Genomic DNA, 24,167 nt, shown 5'->3' with positions numbered 1-24,167 from the left:
TCACAATGTGCCATGCCCACTGTCAACACAATTTTCCATGAAACTTGTCTTACCAATGCTCCATGCCCCTGTCATCACAATGCTCCATGCCCTTGTCATCACAATGCTCCATGACACGTGTCTTCACAATTCTCCATGCACTTGCCAGCACAATGCTACCGGACCCTTGTCATCACAATGCTCCAAGCCATTGTCATCACAATGCTCCATTAACTTTGTCATCAGAATCCTCCATGACACTTGGCATCACAATGCTCCATGCCATTGTCATCACAATGGGCCATTACATATGTCATCACAATGCTCCCTGACACCAGTCTTCACAATACTGCATGATCTGGTCTTCACAATGCTCCATGCCCTTGTCATCACAATGCGCCATTCCAACTGTCACTGCAATAATCCATTAAACTTATGAGACCAATGTTCCATGCCCTTGTCATCACAATGTTCCATGCCCTTGTTATTACAATGCTCCGTGACTCCAGTCATCACAATGCTTCATGATCTTTGTCATCACAATGGTCCATGCCCTCGTCATCAACAGTCTCTGTGACCTTTTTAACCTCAATGCTCCATGGAATTTTCATCACAATGCTCTTTGACCCTTGTCATCACAATACTCTCTGCCTTTCTCAGCACAATGCTCCATGACCGATGTCATCAAAATGCTCCATGCGCTTGTCAGCACAATGCTACATGACACGTCATCACAATGCACCATCCGCTTGTCATCACAGTGCTCCACAATCTTGTCATCACAATGCTCCATTAACATTGTCATCACAATGCTCCATGCCCTCTTCATCAACAGTCTCTGTGAACTTTTTAACCTCAATGCTCCATGAAATTTTCATCACAATGCTCTTTGACCCTTGTCATCAAAATACTCTATGCCTTTCTCAGCACAATGCTCCATGACCGTTGTCATCACAATGCTCCATGTGCTTGTCAGCACAATGCTCCATGACACATGTCATCACAATGCACCATGCGCTTGTCATCACAGTGCTCCACAATCTGGTCATCACAATGCTCCATTAAGCTTGTCATCACAATGCTCCATGCACTTCTCATCAATATGCTCTCTCACCACTGATATCACAATGTTACATCACTATTCATTACAATACTCCCTCACCCCTGTCATCATAGTGTTCCATGACTCCTGTCATCTCCATGCTACATGCACTTATCATCACAATGTTCGATGACCTATGACATCACAATGTTCCATAACCCCTGTCATCAAAATGCTCCATGACACTTTTCATCAAAATGCTCCATGTCCCCTGACATGACAATGCTCCATACCCCTTGTCATTACAGTGCTCCATGACACTCGTCATCACAATTATCCATGGTCTTCTCATCACAACGCTCCACGTTCTTGCCATCACAATGCACCATGCCCTGGTCATCACAATGCTCCATGTCTCTTGTCATCACAATTCTCCACGTCCTTGTCATCACAATGCTCCATGAGAGTTCTCATCACAATGTTCCATGATTTTGTCATCACAATTCTCCATGCACATGTCATCACAATGCCACATGACCCCTGTCATAGCAAGCTCCATGCCTTTGTCATCACAATGCTTCACGAACTTATCATAAAAATTCTCAATGGCCGTTGTCATCACAATGCTCCATGACCCTTGTCATCACAAAGCTCCAAGCCCTTGTCATCACAATGCTCCATTACCTTTGTCATCACAATCCTCCAAAACACTTGACATCACAATGCTCCATGCCATTGTCATCACAATGGAACATGAAATATGTCATCACAATGCTCCCTGACACCTGTCTTCACAATACTGCCTGACCTTGTCATCACAATGTGCCATGCCCACTGTCAACACAATTATCCATGAAACTTGTCAGATCAATGCTCCATGCCCCTGTCATCACAATGCTCCATGACCCCAGTTCTCACAGTGCTCCGTGACTCCAGTCATCACAAGGCTTCATGACCTGTGTCATCACAATGATCCATGCCCTCATCATCACAAGGCTCTGTGAACTTTGTCACCAGAATTCTCCATGAACTTTTCATCACAATGATCCGTGACACTTGTTAACCACAATGCTCCATCCTTTGTCAACTCTGTGCTCCATGACCCTTGTCATCACAATGTTCCATGACCTTTGTCATCACAATTCTCAATACACTTGTCATCACAATGCTCCCTGACTCGTGTCATCAGAATGCTCCTTGAACCCTGTCACGAAAAGTTTCCATGCCATTTTCATCACAATGCCCCATGCCATTTTCATCACAATAATCCATGATTTTGTTATCAAAATACTCCACAAGCTTGTCATCCAAATGCTCCATGACCCGTGTCTTCACAATTCTCCATGCACTTGCCAGCACAATGCTCCCTGACCCTTGTCATCACAATGCTCCAAGCCATTGTCATCACAATGCCCCATTAACTTTGTCATCAGAATCCTCCATGACACTTGGCATCACAATGCTCCATGCCATTGTCATCACAATGGGCCATTACATATGTCATCACAATGCTCCCTGACACCAGTCTTCACAATACTGCATGACCTGGTCCTCACTATGCTCCATGCCCTTGTCATCACAATGTGCCATTCCAACTGTCATTGCAATAATCCATGAAACTTATTAGACCAATTTCCATGCCCTTGTCATCACAATGCTCCATGCCCTTGTCATCACAGTGCTCCAAGCCATTGTCATCACAATGCTCCATTAACTTTGTCAACAGAATCCTCCATGACACTTGGCATCACAATGCTCCAAGCCATTGTCATCACAATGGGCCATTACATATGTCATCACAATGCTCCCTGACACCAGTCTTCACAATACTGCATGACCTGGTCTTCACAATGTTCCATGCCCTTGTTATCACAATGCTCAATGACCCATGTCATCACAATGCTCCGTGAGTCCAGTCATCACAATGCTTCATGACATTTGTCATCACAATGGTCCATGCCCTCGTCATCAACAGTCTCTGTGACCTTTTTAAACTCAATGCTCCATGAAATTTTCATCACAATGCTCTTTGACACTTGTCATCACACGACTCTATGCCTTTCTCAGCACAATGCTCCATGACCGTTGTCATCACAATGCTCCATGCGCTTGTCAGCACAATGCTCCATGACCCCTGTCATAGCAAGCTCCATGCCTCTGTCATCACAATGCTTCACGACCATTTCATCAAAATTCTCAAAGGCCGTTGTCATCAAAATGCTCCATGACCCTTGTCATCACAATGCTCCATGCCCTTGTCATCACAATGCTCCATTAGCTTTGTCATCACAATCCTCCAAAACACTTGGCATCGCAATGCTCCATGCCATTGTCATCACAATGGAACATGAAATATGTCATCACAATGCAACCTGACACCTGTCTTGAAAATACTCCATGACCTTGTCATCACAATGTGCCATGCCCACTGTCAACACAATTTTCCATGAAACTTGTCTTACCAATGCTCCATGCCCCTGTCATCACAATGCTCCATGCCCTTGTCATCACAATGCTCCATGACACGTGTCTTCACAATTCTCCATGCACTTGCCAGCACAATGCTACCGGACCCTTGTCATCACAATGCTCCAAGCCATTGTCATCACAATGCTCCATTAACTTTGTCATCAGAATCCTCCATGACACTTGGCATCACAATGCTCCATGCCATTGTCATCACAATGGGCCATTACATATGTCATCACAATGCTCCCTGACACCAGTCTTCACAATACTGCATGATCTGGTCTTCACAATGCTCCATGCCCTTGTCATCACAATGCGCCATTCCAACTGTCACTGCAATAATCCATGAAACTTATGAGACCAATGTTCCATGCCCTTGTCATCACAATGTTCCATGCCCTTGTTATTACAATGCTCCGTGACTCCAGTCATCACAATGCTTCATGATCTTTGTCATCACAATGGTCCATGCCCTCGTCATCAACAGTCTCTGTGACCTTTTTAACCTCAATGCTCCATGGAATTTTCATCACAATGCTCTTTGACCCTTGTCATCACAATACTCTCTGCCTTTCTCAGCACAATGCTCCATGACCGATGTCATCAAAATGCTCCATGCGCTTGTCAGCACAATGCTACATGACACGTCATCACAATGCACCATCCGCTTGTCATCACAGTGCTCCACAATCTTGTCATCACAATGCTCCATTAACATTGTCATCACAATGCTCCATGCACTTCTCATCAATATGCTCTCTCACCACTGATATCACAATGTTACATCACTATTCATTACAATACTCCCTCACCCCTGTCATCACAGTGTTCCATGACTCCTGTCATCTCCATGCTACATGCACTTATCATCACAATGTTCGATGACCTATGACATCACAATGTTCCATAACCCCTGTCATCAAAATGCTCCATGACACTTTTCATCAAAATGCTCCATGTCCCCTGACATGACAATGCTCCATACCCCTTGTCATTACAGTGCTCCATGACGCTCGTCATCACAATTATCCATGGTCTTCTCATCACAACGCTCCACGTTCTTGCCATCACAATGCACCATGCACTGGTCATCACAATGCTCCATGTCTCTTGTCATCACAATTCTCCACGTCCTTGTCATCACAATGCTCCATGAGAGTTCTCATCACAATGTTCCATGATTTTGTCATCACAATTCTCCATGCACATGTCATCACAATGCCACATGACCCCTGTCATAGCAAGCTCCATGCCTTTGTCATCACAATGCTTCACGAACTTTTCATAAAAATTCTCAATGGCCGTTGTCATCACAATGCTCCATGACCCTTGTCACCACAAAGCTCCAAGCCCTTGTCATCACAATGCTCCATTACCTTTGTCATCACAATCCTCCAAAACACTTGACATCACAATGCTCCATGCCATTGTCATCACAATGGAACATGAAATATGTCATCACAATGCTCCCTGACACCTGTCTTCACAATACTGCCTGACCTTGTCATCACAGTGTGCCATGCCCACTGTCAACACAATTATCCATGAAACTTGTCAGACCAATGCTCCATGCCCCTGTCATCACAATGCTCCATGACCCCAGTTCTCACAGTGCTCCGTGACTCCAGTCATCACAAGGCTTCATGACCTGTGTCATCACAATGATCCATGCCCTCATCATCACAAGTCTCTGTGAACTTTGTCACCAGAATTCTCCATGAACTTTTCATCACAATGATCCGTGACACTTGTTAACCACAATGCTCCATCCTTTGTCAACTCTGTGCTCCATGACCCTTGTCATCACAATGTTCCATGACCTTTGTCATCACAATTCTCAATACACTTGTCATCACAATGCTCCCTGACTCGTGTCATCAGAATGCTCCTTGAACCCTGTCACGAAAAGTTTCCATGCCATTTTCATCACAATGCCCCATGCCATTTTCATCACAATAATCCATGATTTTGTTATCAAAATACTCCACAAGCTTGTCATTCAAATGCTCCATGACCCGTGTCTTCACAATTCTCCATGCACTTGCCAGCACAATGCTCCCTGACCCTTGTCATCACAATGCTCCAAGCCATTGTCATCACAATGCCCCATTAACTTTGTCATCAGAATCCTCCATGACACTTGGCATCACAATGCTCCATGCCATTGTCATCACAATGGGCCATTACATATGTCATCACAATGCTCCCTGACACCAGTCTTCACAATACTGCATGACCTGGTCCTCACTATGCTCCATGCCCTTGTCATCACAATGTGCCATTCCAACTGTCATTGCAATAATCCATGAAACTTATTAGACCAATTTCCATGCCCTTGTCATCACAATGCTCCATGCCCTTGTCATCACAGTGCTCCAAGCCATTGTCATCACAATGCTCCATTAACTTTGTCAACAGAATCCTCCATGACACTTGGCATCACAATGCTCCAAGCCATTGTCATCACAATGGGCCATTACATATGTCATCACAATGCTCCCTGACACCAGTCTTCACAATACTGCATGACCTGGTCTTCACAATGTTCCATGCCCTTGTTATCACAATGCTCAATGACCCATGTCATCACAATGCTCCGTGAGTCCAGTCATCACAATGCTTCATGACATTTGTCATCACAATGGTCCATGCCCTCGTCATCAACAGTCTCTGTGACCTTTTTAAACTCAATGCTCCATGAAATTTTCATCACAATGCTCTTTGACACTTGTCATCACACGACTCTATGCCTTTCTCAGCACAATGCTCCATGACCGTTGTCATCACAATGCTCCATGCGCTTGTCAGCACAATGCTCCATGACCCCTGTCATAGCAAGCTCCATGCCTCTGTCATCACAATGCTTCACGACCATTTCATCAAAATTCTCAAAGGCCGTTGTCATCAAAATGCTCCATGACCCTTGTCATCACAATGCTCCATGCCCTTGTCATCACAATGCTCCATTAGCTTTGTCATCACAATCCTCCAAAACACTTGGCATCGCAATGCTCCATGCCATTGTCATCACAATGGAACATGAAATATGTCATCACAATGCAACCTGACACCTGTCTTGAAAATACTCCATGACCTTGTCATCACAATGTGCCATGCCCACTGTCAACACAATTTTCCATGAAACTTGTCTTACCAATGCTCCATGCCCCTGTCATCACAATGCTCCATGCCCTTGTCATCACAATGCTCCATGACACGTGTCTTCACAATTCTCCATGCACTTGCCAGCACAATGCTACCGGACCCTTGTCATCACAATGCTCCAAGCCATTGTCATCACAATGCTCCATTAACTTTGTCATCAGAATCCTCCATGACACTTGGCATCACAATGCTCCATGCCATTGTCATCACAATGGGCCATTACATATGTCATCACAATGCTCCCTGACACCAGTCTTCACAATACGGCATGATCTGGTCTTCACAATGCTCCATGCCCTTGTCATCACAATGCGCCATTCCAACTGTCACTGCAATAATCCATGAAACTTATGAGACCAATGTTCCATGCCCTTGTCATCACAATGTTCCATGCCCTTGTTATTACAATGCTCCGTGACTCCAGTCATCACAATGCTTCATGATCTTTGTCATCACAATGGTCCATGCCCTCGTCATCAACAGTCTCTGTGACCTTTTTAACCTCAATGCTCCATGGAATTTTCATCACAATGCTCTTTGACCCTTGTCATCACAATACTCTCTGCCTTTCTCAGCACAATGCTCCATGACCGATGTCATCAAAATGCTCCATGCGCTTGTCAGCACAATGCTACATGACACGTCATCACAATGCACCATCCGCTTGTCATCACAGTGCTCCACAATCTTGTCATCACAATGCTCCATTAACATTGTCATCACAATGCTCCATGCACTTCTCATCAATATGCTCTCTCACCACTGATATCACAATGTTACATCACTATTCATTACAATACTCCCTCACCCCTGTCATCACAGTGTTCCATGACTCCTGTCATCTCCATGCTACATGCACTTATCATCACAATGTTCGATGACCTATGACATCACAATGTTCCATAACCCCTGTCATCAAAATGCTCCATGACACTTTTCATCAAAATGCTCCATGTCCCCTGACATGACAATGCTCCATACCCCTTGTCATTACAGTGCTCCATGACGCTCGTCATCACAATTATCCATGGTCTTCTCATCACAACGCTCCACGTTCTTGCCATCACAATGCACCATGCCCTGGTCATCACAATGCTCCATGTCTCTTGTCATCACAATTCTCCACGTCCTTGTCATCACAATGCTCCATGAGAGTTCTCATCACAATGTTCCATGATTTTGTCATCACAATTCTCCATGCACATGTCATCACAATGCCACATGACCCCTGTCATAGCAAGCTCCATGCCTTTGTCATCACAATGCTTCACGAACTTTTCATAAAAATTATCAATGGCCGTTGTCATCACAATGCTCCATGACCCTTGTCACCACAAAGCTCCAAGCCCTTGTCATCACAATGCTCCATTACCTTTGTCATCACAATCCTCCAAAACACTTGACATCACAATGCTCCATGCCATTGTCATCACAATGGAAAATGAAATATGTCATCACAATGCTCCCTGACACCTGTCTTCACAATACTGCCTGACCTTGTCATCACAATGTGCCATGCCCACTGTCAACACAATTATCCATGAAACTTGTCAGACCAATGCTCCATGCCCCTGTCATCACAATGCTCCATGACCCCAGTTCTCACAGTGCTCCGTGACTCCAGTCATCACAAGGCTTCATGACCTGTGTCATCACAATGATCCATGCCCTCATCATCACAAGTCTCTGTGAACTTTGTCACCAGAATTCTCCATGAACTTTTCATCACAATGATCCGTGACACTTGTTAACCACAATGCTCCATCCTTTGTCAACTCTGTGCTCCATGACCCTTGTCATCACAATGTTCCATGACCTTTGTCATCACAATTCTCAATACACTTGTCATCACAATGCTCCCTGACTCGTGTCATCAGAATGCTCCTTGAACCCTGTCACGAAAAGTCTCCATGCCATTTTCATCACAATGCCCCATGACATTTTCATCACAATAATCCATGATTTTGTTATCAAAATACTCCACAAGCTTGTCATCCAAATGCTCCATGACCCGTGTCTTCACAATTCTCCATGCACTTGCCAGCACAATGCTCCCTGACCCTTGTCATCACAATGCTCCAAGCCATTGTCATCACAATGCCCCATTAACTTTGTCATCAGAATCCTCCATGACACTTGGCATCACAATGCTCCATGCCATTGTCATCACAATGGGCCATTACATATGTCATCACAATGCTCCCTGACACCAGTCTTCACAATACTGCATGACCTGGTCCTCACAATGCTCCATGCCCTTGTCATCACAATGTGCCATTCCAACTGTCATTGCAATAATCCATGAAACTTATTAGACCAATTTCCATGCCCTTGTCATCACAATGCTCCATGCCCTTGTCATCACAATGCTCCAAGCCATTGTCATCACAATGCTCCATTAACTTTGTCATCAGAATCCTCCATGACACTTGGCATCACAATGCTCCAAGCCATTGTCATCACAATGGGCCATTACATATGTCATCACAATGCTCCCTGACACCAGTCTTCACAATACTGCATGACCTGGTCTTCACAATGTTCCATGCCCTTGTTATCACAATGCTCAATGACCCATGTCATCACAATGCTCCGTGAGTCCAGTCATCACAATGCTTCATGACATTTGTCATCACAATGGTCCATGCCCTCGTCATCAACAGTCTCTGTGACCTTTTTAAACTCAATGCTCCATGAAATTTTCATCACAATGCTCTTTGACACTTGTCATCACACGACTCTATGCCTTTCTCAGCACAATTCTCCATGACCGTTGTCATCAAAATGCTCCATGCGCTTGTCAGCACAATGCTCCATGACCCCTGTCATAGCAAGCTCCATGCCTCTGTCATCACAATGCTTCACGACCATTTCATCAAAATTCTCAAAGGCCGTTGTCATCAAAATGCTCCATGACCCTTGTCATCACAATGCTCCATGCCCTTGTCATCACAATGCTCCATTAGCTTTGTCATCACAATCCTCCAAAACACTTGGCATCGCAATGCTCCATGCCATTGTCATCACAATGGAACATGAAATATGTCATCACAATGCAACCTGACACCTGTCTTGAAAATACTCCATGACCTTGTCATCACAATGTGCCATGCCCACTGTCAACACAATTTTCCATGAAACTTGTCTTACCAATGCTCCATGCCCCTGTCATCACAATGCTCCATGCCCTTGTCATCACAATGCTCCATGACACGTGTCTTCACAATTCTCCATGCACTTGCCAGCACAATGCTACCGGACCCTTGTCATCACAATGCTCCAAGCCATTGTCATCACAATGCTCCATTAACTTTGTCATCAGAATCCTCCATGACACTTGGCATCACGATGCTCCATGCCATTGTCATCACAATGGGCCATTACATATGTCATCACAATGCTCCCTGACACCAGTCTTCACAATACTGCATGATCTGGTCTTCACAATGCTCCATGCCCTTGTCATCACAATGCGCCATTCCAACTGTCACTGCAATAATCCATGAAACTTATGAGACCAATGTTCCATGCCCTTGTCATCACAATGTTCCATGCCCTTGTTATTACAATGCTCCGTGACTCCAGTCATCACAATGCTTCATGATCTTTGTCATCACAATGGTCCATGCCCTCGTCATCAACAGTCTCTGTGACCTTTTTAACCTCAATGCTCCATGGAATTTTCATCACAATGCTCTTTGACCCTTGTCATCACAATACTCTCTGCCTTTCTCAGCACAATGCTCCATGACCGTTGTCATCAAAATGCTCCATGCGCTTGTCAGCACAATGCTCCATGACACGTCATCACAATGCACCATGCGCTTGTCATCACAGTGCTCCACAATCTTGTCATCACAATGCTCCATTAACATTGTCATCACAATGCTCCATGCACTTCTCATCAATATGCTCTCTCACCACTGATATCACAATGTTACATCACTATTCATTACAATACTCCCTCACCCCTGTCATCACAGTGTTCCATGACTCCTGTCATCTCCATGCTACATGCACTTATCATCACAATGTTCGATGACCTATGACATCACAATGTTCCATAACCCCTGTCATCAAAATGCTCCATGACCCTTTTCATCAAAATGCTCCATGTCCCCTGACATGACAATGCTCCATACCCCTTGTCATTACAGTGCTCCATGACGCTCGTCATCACAATTATCCATGGTCTTCTCATCACAACGCTCCACGTTCTTGCCATCACAATGCACCATGCCCTGGTCATCACAAAGCTCCATGTCTCTTGTCATCACAATTCTCCACGTCCTTGTCATCACAATGCTCCATGAGAGTTCTCATCACAATGTTCCATGATTTTGTCATCACAATTCTCCAAGCACATGTCATCGCAATGCCACATGACCCCTGTCATAGGAAGCTCCATCCTTTGTCATCACAATGCTTCACGAACTTTTCATAAAAATTCTCAATGGCCGTTGTCAACACAATGCTCCATGACCCTTGTCATCACAAACCTCCAAGCCCTTGTCATCACAATGCTCCATTACCTTTGTCATCACAATCCTCCAAATCACTTGACATCACAATGCACCATACCATTTTCATCACAATGGAACATGAAATATGTCATCACAATGCTCCCTGACACCTGTCTTCACAATACTGCATGACCTTGTCATCACAATGTGCCATGCCCACTGTCAACACAATTATCCATGAAACTTGTCAGACCAATGCTCCATGCCCCTGTCATCACAATGCTCCATGACCCCAGTTCTCACAGTGCTCCGTGACTCCAGTCATCACAAGGCTTCATGACCTGTGTCATCACAATGATCCATGCCCTCATCATCACAAGGCTCTGTGAAATTTGTCACCAGAATTCTCCATGAATTTTTCATCACAATGATCCGTGACACTTGTTAACCACAATGCTCCATCCTTTGTCAACTCTGTGCTCCATGACCCTTGTCATCACAATGTTCCATGACCTTTGTCATCACAATTCTCAATACACTTGTCATCACAATGCTCCCTGACTCGTGTCGTCAGAATGCTCCTTGAACCCTGTCACGAAAAGTCTCCATGCCATTTTCATCACAATGCCCCATGCCATTTTCATCACAATAATCCATGACTTTGTTATCAAAATACTCCACAAGCTTGTCATCCAAATGCTCCATGACCCGTGTATTCACAATTCTCCATGCACTTGCCAGCACAATGCTCCCTGACCCTTGTCATCACAATGCTCCAAGCCATTGTCATCACAATGCCCCATTAACTTTGCCATCAGAATCCTCCATGCCATTGTCATCACAATGGGCCATTAGATATGTCATCACAATGCTCCCTGACACCAGTCTTCACAATACTGCATGACATGGTCCTCACAATGCTCCATGCCCTTGTCATCACAATGTGCCATTCCAACTGTCATTGCAATAATCCATGAAACTTATTAGACCAATTTCCATGCCCTTGTCATCACAATGCTCCATGCCCTTGTCATCACAGTGCTCCAAGCCATTGTCATCACAATGCTCCATTAACTTTGTCATCAGAATCCTCCATGACACTTGGCATCACAATGCTCCAAGCCATTGTCATCACAATGGGCCATTACATATGTCATCACAATGCTCCCTGAAACCAGTCTTCACAATACTGCATGACCTGGTCTTCACAATGTTCCATGCCCTTGTTATCACAATGCTCAATGACCCATGTCATCACAATGCTCCGTGAGTCCAGTCATCACAATGCTTCATGACCTTTGTCATCACAATGGTCCATGCCCTCGTCATCAACAGTCTCTGTGACCTTTTTAAACTCAATGCTCCATGAAATTTTCATCACATTGCTCTTTGACACTTGTCATCACACGACTCTATGCCTTTCTCAGCACAATGCTCCATGACCGTTGTCATCACAGTGCTGCATGCGCTTGTCAGCACAATGCTCCATGACCCCTGTCATAGCAAGCTCCATGCCTGTGTCATCACAATGCTTCACGACCATTTCATCAAAATTCTCAAAGGCCGTTGTCATCAAAATGCTCCATGACCCTTGTCATCACAATGTTCCATGCTCTTGTCATCACAATGCTCCATTACTTTTGTCATCACAATCCTCCAAAACACTTGGCATCGCAATGCTCCATGCCATTGTCATCACAATGGAACATGAAATATGTCATCACAATGCACCCTGACACCTGTCTTGAAAATACTCCATGCCCCTGTCATCACAATGCTCCATGCCCTTGTCATCACAATGCTCCATTACCCCAGTTCTCACAATGCTCTCTGCCTCCAGTCAGCACAAGGCTTCATGACCTGTGTCATCCCAATGATCCATGCCATCATGACAAAGCTCTGTGAACTTTGTCACCACAATGCTCCATGAACTTTTCCTCAAAATTCTCCGTGACACTTGTTACCACAATGCTCCATCCCTTTGTCAACTCAGTGCTCCATGACCCTTGTCATCACAGTGTTCCATGTGCTTGTCAGCGCAGTGCTCCACGACCCATGTCATCACAATGCTCCATAAACCTTGTCATCACAATGCTCCTTGCACGTCTTATCAAAATGCTCTCTCACCACTGATATCAAAATGTTCCCTCACTAGTCATCACAATACACCGACACCCCTGTCATCACAACGGTCCATAACCCTTGTCATTAAAATGTTCCAAAACTCCTGACATCACAATATTCCATAAATCCTGTCATCAAAATGTTCCATGACCATTTTCGTCAAATTGCTCCATGACCCTGTCATCACAATGCTCCCAGCCTATCTCGTCACAATGCACAACGCCCTTGACATCAAAATGCTCCATGACTTTGTCATCACAAAGAACCATGACCCTTGGCATCACAATGCTCCATGTCATTGTCATCACCATGCTCCATGATCGCTCTCATCACATTGATCCATGCCCTTTTCAACACAAAGCTCCATGACACATGTCATCAGAATGCTCCATGGCTTTCTCATCACAGTGCTCCATGCCCTTGCCATCACAATGCTCCTTTACAACTGTTATCACAATGCTCTAAGACTCCTGTAATCACAATGCTCCATGCCCCTTTTCATCTCAATGCACCATGAAACCTGTAATCACAATGCACCTTGCCCACCATCATAAACTTTCATGCTATTGTCATCACAATGAAATCATAATGCTCCTCTCTCATCACAATGCTCCAAATCCTTGTGATCAAAATGTTGCATAACAATTGTCATCACAACGCTCCATGATGCCTGTCATCACAATACTCCATGCCCTTTTCATCACAATGCTCCATGACCTTTGTAATCACAATTCTCAATACACTTGTCATCACAATGCTCCCTGACACTTGTCGTCAGAATTCACCTTGAAACCTGTCACGAAATGGATCCATGCTTTTTTCATCACAATGCCCCATGCAGTTTTCATCACAATGATCCATGCCATTGTTATTAAAATACTCCACAAGCTTGTCATCAGAATGCTCCATGACATTTGTCATCACAATTCTCCATGCACTTGTCATCACAATGCTCCAAGCCATTGTCATCAAAATGCTCCATTAACTTTGTCATCAGAATCCTCCATGACACTTGGCCTCACAATGCTCCATGCCATTGTCATCACAATGGGCCATTACATATGTCATCACAATGCTCCCTGACACCAGTCTTCACAATACTGCATGACCTGCTCTTCACAATGCTCCATGCCCTTGTCATCACAATGCACCATTCCAACTGTCATTGCAATAATCCAAGAAACTTATTAGACCAATGCTCCGTGCACTTGTCATCACAATGCTCCATGCCCTTGTTATCACAATGCTCCATGACCCATGTCATCACAGTGCTCCGTGACTCCAGTCATCTCAATGATTCATGACCTTTGTCGTCACAATGGACAATGCCCTCATCATCAACAGTCTCTGTGACCTTTTTAACCTCAATGCTCCATGAAATTTTCATCACAGTGCTCTTTGTCCCTTGTCATCACAATACTCTATGCCTTTCTCAGCACAATGCTCCGTGACCGTTGTCATCAGAATGCTCCATGCTCTTGTCAGCAAAATGCTCCATGACACATGTCATAGCAAGCTCCATGCCTCTGTCACACAATGCTTCACCACCATTTCATCAAAATTCTAAAAGGCCGTTGTCATCCAGATGCTCCTTGACCGGTGTCATCACAATGCTCCATGCACTTGCCAGCAAAATGCTCCCTGACACTTGTCATCACAGTGCTCCAAGCTATTGTCATCACAATGCTCCATTACCTTTGTCATCAGAATCCTCCATGACATTTGGCATCATAGTGTTCCATGCCATTGTCCTCACAATGGACCATTACATATATCATCACAATGCTCCCTGATACCTGTCTTCACAATACTGCATGACCTGGTGTTCACAATGGTCCATGCCCTTGTCATCACAATGTGCCATTCCAATGGTCATTGCAATAGTCCATGAAACTTATTAGACCAATGTTCCATGCCCTTGTCCTCACAATGCTCCATGCCCTTGTTATCACAATGCTCCGTGACTCCACTCATCACAATGCTTCATGACCTTTGTCATCACAATGGTCCATGCGCTCGTCATCAACAGTCTCTGTGACCTTTTTAACCTCAATGCTCCATGAAATTTTCATCACAATGCTCTTTGACCCTTGTCATCACAACGCTCCAAGCCCTTGTCATCACAATTCTCCCTGCCATTGTCATCACAATGGAACATGAGATATGTCATCACAATGCTCCCTGACACCTGTCTTCACAATACTGCATAACCTTGTCATCACAATGTGCCATGCCAAATGTCAACAAAATTATCCATGAAACTTGTCAGGCCAATGCTCCATGACCCTGTCATCACAATGCTCCATACTCTTGTCATCACAATGCTCCATGATCCCAGTTCTCACAATGCTCCGTGACTCCAGTCATCACAAGGCTTCATGACCTGTGTCATCACAATGATCCATGCCCTCATCATCACAAGGCTTTGTGATCTTTGTCACCACAATGCTCCATGAACTTTTCATCACAATGCTCCATGACACTTGTTACCACAATGCTCCATCTTTCCTAAACTCAATGCTCCATGACCCTTGTCATCACAGTGTTCCATGTGCTTGTCAATGCAGTGCTCCACGACCCATGTCATCACAATGCTCCATAAACCTTGTCATCACAATGCTCCTTGCACGTCTTATCAAAATGCTGTCTCACCACTGATATCAAAATGTTCCCTCACTAGTCATCACAATACACCCACTCCCCTGTCATCACAATGGTCCATAACCCCTGTCATTAAAATGTTCCATGACCCCTGATATCACAGTGTTCCATTACCACTGTCATCAAAATGTTCCATCACCATTTTCATCAAATTGCTCCATGACACTGTCATCACAATGCTCCCTGCCCTTCTCATCACAATGCACAACGCCCTTGTCATCAAAATGCTCCATGACTTTGTCATCACAAAGAACCATGACCCTTGGCATCACAATGCTCCAGTACCTTGTCATCACAATGCTCCATGACACCGGTCATCACAATACTCCAGGAATATTTTCAGCCCAATGCTCCATGACATTCTCATCACAATGCTCCATGACCCCTGTCATTACAATGCTCCATGACCCCTATCATCACAACGCTCCATGTCCCTTGCCACATCAATACTCCATGAATATTTCCATCACAATGCTCCATGACACTTGTCATCACAATGATCCATTCCCTTGTCATCCCAATGCTCCATGACCCCTTTATTCACAATGCTCCGTGACGCTTGTCATCACAGTGCTCCATGACACCTGTCATCACAATGCTCCATGCACTTCTCATCAATATGCGCTCTCACAAATGATATCACAATGTTACATCGCTATTCATCACAATAATCCCTCACCCCTGTCATCACAATGTTCCATGACTCCTGTCATCACAATGCTACATGCACTTATCATCACAATGTTGGATGACCTATGACATCACAATGTTACATAAGACCTGTCATCAAAATGCTCCATGACACTTTTCATCAAAATGCTCAATGTCCCCTGACATCACAATGCTCCATACCCCTTGTCATTACAGTGCTCCATGACGCTCTTCATCACAATTATCCATGGTCTTCTCATCACAATGCTCTACGGTCTTGCCATCACAATGCTCCATGCCCTGGTCATCACAATTCTCCAAGTTCTTGGCATCACTATGTTCCATGACACTTCTTATCACAGTTTTACATGCTGTGTCAGCACAATACTACACAAGCTTGTCATCAGAATGCTCCATGACCCTTGTCATCAGAAGTATCCATGACAATGTCATCACAAAGCTCCATGCCCTTGTCATCACAATGCTCCATGACCCCTGTCATCACAATACTCCATGAATATTTTCAGCCCAATGCTCCATGATTTTCTCATCGCAATGCTCCATGACCAATATCATCAAAATGCTCCATGACCACTGTCATCACAACACTCCATGACACCTGACAACACAATGATACGGGACTCTTGTCATCACAATGCCCCATTACCTAGTCATCACAATGATCCATGAACCCTCTCATCACAATACTCTATGCAAATATTCAGCCCAAACTCCATGACCATTGTCATCAAAATGATCAATGCCCTAGTCATCCCCATGCTCCATGACCTCTGTATTCACAATGCTCTGTGACGCTTGTCATCACAGTGCTCCTTGACACCTGTCATCACAATGCTCCATGCCTTTGTCAGCAAAATGCTACATGACCTTGTCATTACAATGCTCTATGCGCTTGTCAACACAATACTCCATTACCATTGTCATCACAATCCTCCATGAACCTTGGGATCACATTGCTTCATGCCCTTGTCATCACACTGCTCCATGCTCCTTGAAATCAAAATGATCCATGACCTCTGTCATCACAATGCTCCAAACCCTTGTGATCACCATGTTCCATAACACTTGTCATCACAACGCTCCATGATGCCTGTCATCACAATACTCCATGCCCTTTTCATCACAATGCTCCATGACCTTTGTCATCACAATTCTCAATACACTTGTCTTCACAATGGTCCCTGACACTTGTCGTCAGTATGCTCCTTGAACCCTGTCACGAAAAGACACCATGCCTATTTCATCACAAGACCCCATTCCGTTTTCATCACAATGCTCCATTCCGTTGTCATCAAAATACCCCACAACTTTGTCATCACAATGTCCCATGACCCTTGTCATCACAATTCTCCATGCACTTGCCAGCACAATGCTCCCTTCCCCTTGTCATCACAATCCTCCAAGCCATTGTCATCACAATGCTCCATTACCTTTGTCATCAGAATCCTCCATGACACTTGGCATCACAATGCTCCATGTCATTGTCATCACAATGGGCCATTACATATGTCATCATAGTGCTCCCTGACACCTATCTTCACAGTACTGCATGACCTGGTCATCACAATGCTCCATGCCCTTTTCATCACAATTCACCAATCCAACTGTCACTGAAATAATCCATTAAACTTATTAGTCCAATGCTCCATGCCTTTGTCTTCACAATGCTCCATGCCCTTTTTATCAAAATGCTCCATGACCCCTGTCATCACAATGCTCCGTGACTCCAGTCATCACAATGCTTCATGACCTTTGTCATCACAATTGTTCATACCCTCATCAACAGTCTCTGTGACCTTTTTAACCACAATGCTCCATGAACTTTTCATCACAGTGCTCTTTGACCATTGTCATCACAATGCTCTATGCCTTTCTTAGCACAATGCTCCATGACTGTTGTCATCACAGTGCTCCATGTGCTTGTCAGCACAATGGTCAATGACACATATCATCACAATGCACCATGCGCTTGTCATCAGAGTGCTCCACATACTTGTCATCACAAAGCTCCATAAACCTTGTCATCACAATGCTCCATGCACTTCTCCTCAAAATGCTCTCTCACCACTGATATCACAATGTTACATCACTATTCATCACAATATTCCGTCACCCCTCTCATCCCAATGTTCCATGACTCCTGTCATCACAATGCTACATGCACTTATCATCAAAATGTTCGATAACCCCTGACATCACAATGTTCCATAACCCCTGTCATCAAAATTCTCCATGACCCTTTTCATCAAAATGCTCCATGACCCCTGATATCACAATTCTCCATGACCCCTGTCATCAAAATGCTCCATGCTCCTTGAAATCAAAATGATCCATGACCTCTGTTATCACAATGCTCCAAACACTTGTAATCACAATGTTCCATAACAGTTGTCATCAAAACGGTCCATGATGCCTGTCATCACAATACTTCATTTCCTTGTCGTCACAATGCTCCATGAACTTTGTCATCACAGTTCTCAATACACTTGTAATCACACTGCTCCCTGACACTTGTCGTCAGAATGCTCCCTTAAACCTCTCATGAAAAGGCTCCATGTCTTTTTCATCACAATGCTCCATGCCCTTTTCATCACAATGCTCCATGCCATTGTAATCACAATACTCCACAAGCTTGTCATCAGAATGCTCCCTGACACTTGTCATCACAATGCTCCATTACCCCTGTCATCACAATGCTCCATACCCCTTGTCATTACAGTGCTCCATGACACTCGTCATCACAATTATCCATGGTCTTCTCATCACAATGCTCCACGCCCTTGTCATCAAAATGCTCCATGACCCCTGTCATCACAATGCTCCATGACACCTGACATCAAAATTCTCCATGTCCCTTGTCATTACAGTGCTCCATGATGCTCGTCACCACAATTATCCATGGTCTTCTCATCACAGTGCTCCACGGTCTTGCCATCACAGTGTTCCATGCCCTGGTAATCACAATCCTCATGTCCATTGTCATCACAATTCTCACGTCCTTGTCATCACAATGCTCCATGACAGTTCACATCACAATGTTACATGCTCTTGTCATCACAATTCTCCATGCAATTGTCATTGCAATTCCCCATGAACCCTGTCATACCAAGCTCCATGCCTTTGTCATCACAATGCTTCACGACTTTTTCATCAAAATTCTCAATGGCCGTTGTCATCACAATGCTCCTTGCCCTTGTCATCACAATGCTCCATGACCCTTATCACAATGCTCCAAACCCTTGTCATCACAATGCTCCATTACCTTTGTCATCACAATCCTCCATAACACTTGGCATCACAATGCTCCATGCCATTGTCATCACAATGGACCATGAATTATGTCATCACAATGCTCCGTGACACATGTCTTCACAATACTCCATGACTTTGTCATCACAATGCTCCATGACCCCTGTCATCACAATGCTCCGTGACTCCAGTCATCACAAGGCTTCATGATCTCTGTCATCACAATGATCCATGCCCTCATCATCACAAGGCTCTGTGAACACTGTCACCACAATGCTCCATGAACTTTTCATCACAATGCTCCGTGACACTTGTCATCACAATGCTCCGTCTCTTTGTCAACTCAATGCGCCATGACCCTTGTCATCACAATGTTCCATGTCATGTCAGAGCAATGCTCCCTGTACCATGTCATCACAATGTGCCATGTGCTTGACATCACAATGCTCCACAACATTTTCATCACAATGCTCCATAAACCTTGTCATCACAATGCTCCATGCACTTCTTATCAAAATGCTCTCTCACCAGTGATATCAATATGTTCCCTCATTAGTCATCGCAATACACCCACTCCCCTCTCATCCCAGTGGTCCATAACCCCTGTCATGAAAATGTTCCATGACCCCTGAAATCACAATGTTCCATAACCCCTGTCATCAAAATGTTCCATGACATTTTTCATCAAATTGCTCTATGACCCTGTCATCACAATGCTCCCTGCCCTTCACAACAGAATGCACCACAGCCTTGTCATCAAAGTGCTCCCTGACCTTTGTCATCACAAAGCTCCATGACCCTTTGCATCACAATGCTCCATGCCATTGTTATCATAATGCTCCATGAAACCTCTCATCACATTTTTACATGCCCTTGTCATTACAGTCTCCATGATGCTTTTCATCACTATGCTCGATGCCATTCTTCTCACAATGCTCCATGCCCTTGTCATTACAATCCTCCACGACCCATGTATCACTGTGTTCTGTGCCCTTGTCATCACTATGCTCCTTGCCCCCTCTCATCACAATAATCCATGAAACATTTCAGACCAATTCTCCATGCCCTTGTCATCACAATGCTCCATTACCCCTGTAATCACAAATCTACATGCCCTTGTCATCACAAAGCTTCATGACGCATGTCATCAGAATGCTCCATGGCCTTCTCATTCACGATGTCCATGCCCTTCTCATCACAATGCTCCAAGATTACCCCTGTAATCACAATGCTCCATGCCCCTTTTCATCTCAATGCTCCATGAACCCTGTCATCACAATGCACCATGCCCATCATCATAATGCTTCATGCTACTGTCATCAGAATGAAATCAAAATGCTCCATGATCCCTGTCATAACAATGCTCCAAAGCCTTGTGATCACAATATTCCATAACACTTGTCATCACAATGCCACATGACGCTCGTCATCACAGTTATCCATGGTCTTCTCATCACAATGCTCCATGACCTTTGTCATCACAATGCTCAATACACTTGTCCTCAAAATGCTCCCAGACTCTTGTCGTCAGTATCCTCCATGAACCCTGTCATGACAAGGCTCCATGCCATTTTCATCACAATGTTCCATGCCCTTTTCCTCACAGTGCTCCAAGCCCCCTGTAATCACAATGCTCCATGCCCTTGTCATCACTGAACTCCGTGATGCATGTCATCAGAACACTCCCTGGCCTTCTCATCCCATGCTCCATGCCCTTGTCATCACAATGCTCCACGACCCCTGTAATCACAAAGCTCCATGCCCCTTTTCCTCAGAATGCTCCATGAGACTTGTCATCACAAGGCTCCATGGTCTTCTCATCACAATGCTCCAGTACCTTGTCATCACAATGCTAAATGACAACTTTCATCACCATACTCCATGAACATTTTCAGCCCAATGCTCCATGACCTTCTCATCACAATGCTCCATGGCCACTGTCATCACAACGCTCCATGAACCCTGACAACACAATGATCTGGGACTCTTGTCATCAAAATGCTCCATGTGCTTGTCATCCCACTGCTCCATGACAGCTTTAATCACAGTGCTCCATGACGCTTGTCATCACAGTGTTCCATGAGCATTGTCATCACAATGCTCCATGCCTTTGTCAGCAAAATGCTACATAATCTTGTCATCACAATGCTCCATGAGCTGGTCATCACAATCCTCCATGAACCTTGGGATCACATTGCTTCATGTCCTTGTCATATCTCTCTTGCCTTTCTGGTTTTTACAGATTTTCGGATGTCCCATTTGACCGCTGGGTAGTGACAATACTTTGTAGTGTGGATTTGCGTTGCACGCTTGCTTGATTTGCCAAAAAGTGTGTATGTGTTTTCTCCTGAATATATTCAGGAGAAAAGCCATACGCCGTTTTTGGCCAAGTGCATCACTGTCGAAGTTGTGATGCTGCTCCTGTGCTTTAAAAGCGATTCCAGGGCTTCCCTTGTGGCGCAGTGGTTGAGAGTCCGCCTGCCGATGCAGGGGACACGGGTTCGTGCCCCTATCCCGGAAGATCCCACATGCCGCGCAGCGGCTGGGCCCGCGAGCCATGGCCGCGGAGCCTGTGTGTCCGGAGCCTGTGCTCCGCAACGGGAGAGGCCACAGCAGTGAGAGGCCCGCGTACAGAAAAAAAAAAAAAAAAAAAAAAGCGATTCCAATTTACCTCATGAAATATGTTTTGTGCAATTCTGCCTCATTTTAAAGTCCGCTTCGGTCCCTTCTCCCAACAGATTTTTGGAAGAGAGTAGTCCTTTATAACTCTGCAGGTTTGTTAATTGCTGTGCCCCTGAGCTCCAATTTTCAAATCCCATTTTTGGGAGCTGACTGCAAATCCACAATTTTGCTTCAGGACCTATACTGGTTCCAGGGGTGGCTATACTGTTCCCTACGGGTGGCTGAGGCTTTGGTAAATTCTTCTTCCTGACGGGAATTTAGAGTGACGTGCCCATCCAAATGCCTACATCTACTCTCTGATTGGTTCTCCCTCTTCCCTTTCATCCTCTGCACAATTAGCAAACTGTTCGAAGCAGGAGGTTATAGGGGTTAACTCTCCTAAGTTGGGAGATTGATAGTAAGGCAGTTGGAATGCCAACCTGGAGCACAAGAAGAGGAAAAATTAGGAGACTTTTAGAAACCTTTCGCCATCACAGTGTGTCCATTCTCTAGGTTTCCCCTACGTGTTTTAACTGTATTGATATTCCCTTCTACCTGGAGATTTGGGACTCATGGAATGGTGTCATGCATTACTACTTTAAAGGATCTGCATTTTCTCTCCCAATCTCACCAGTCCTCTCAGTCCCATGTGTCCAGCCTTATGCCTCATCCAGTTGTCTTTGCAGATAGGGTCATTCCAGTTTTCATCAGAACCCCTGAAGGAATTGTGTAAGAATTTCGCTGTTTTTGTGTTTGGTTTTTGAAATTCATTTTTATAATGGGGTTGAGCTAATTTTCACTGACGTGTTTATGCCGGTCTAGACACACTTGATTCCCTTACAGAGACATATCAATACATAGGTTTTAAGATGCCTACTAGTCAGATATATTCCTCTGCGGGGAATAGGGGTTTTGAGTCACGTTCACTGAGGAAGGTGTAGGTCTTGTCTCTTCTGTATTTGGTTTATGGAATGTTACCTGTGCTAATATCAAACTCTGGTTTTATGCATCACCCCACCTCTCCTTTCCCTTTAAGCAGGCATAACAGTGTTTTCTAAAGGTGAGACTCTGTTCTCTTTCTTAATTCAGTTCATGTGTTGTGATGTTGACATTCCCTCTGTAAGTGATATCTTATGATAAGATTCTTTTTTTCTGTGTGACTGATTTCACTTAGAATCATCATACCTAAATCCACTCATTATGCTGCTACTGGCCTTATGATATTGATTTCATGTCTGAGTGATATTCCGTTGTACAAAATTACGACAAGTTCTTTATGCATTTCTCTTTTTCCTGGGATAATTTAGGTGTAACGAAGTAGAGATTCTTGTATGCAGAGCAGCCCTAAACTTTGGGGTGCCTGTGTCTTGTCGATATTTAGTCTTCCCAAGTTATATGCCCATGAGTTGAAGTCCCCTTTGCTCGGGGGCTTTGTATTTTAGATGTTTTAGGAAACAGCATACACTTCTTCAGAGTGGCTCTTGGATATTTATACCCCACCCATCCGCGTGACTAGGCTCCCTGTTCTCCATGGCCTCTCCTGCATTTCTGGTTTGTACACATTTTTTGGATGGCCTTTCTAAGCAGTGTATATTGAGACTTATTTGTTGTGCGGATTTGCATTTCCCGCTTTCTTGGTTGGCCAAAAACTCTGTATGTGTTTTATTTTCCTGAAGATTTCA

The sequence above is a fragment of the Mesoplodon bidens genome, assembly GCF_964165515.1.
Source record: "Mesoplodon bidens genome assembly, contig: HAP1_SCAFFOLD_55, whole genome shotgun sequence".
Taxonomy (NCBI): domain Eukaryota; kingdom Metazoa; phylum Chordata; class Mammalia; order Artiodactyla; family Ziphiidae; genus Mesoplodon; species Mesoplodon bidens.
The sequence above is the reverse complement of the archived record's forward strand: the minus strand, read 5'-3'. Positions refer to the sequence as shown.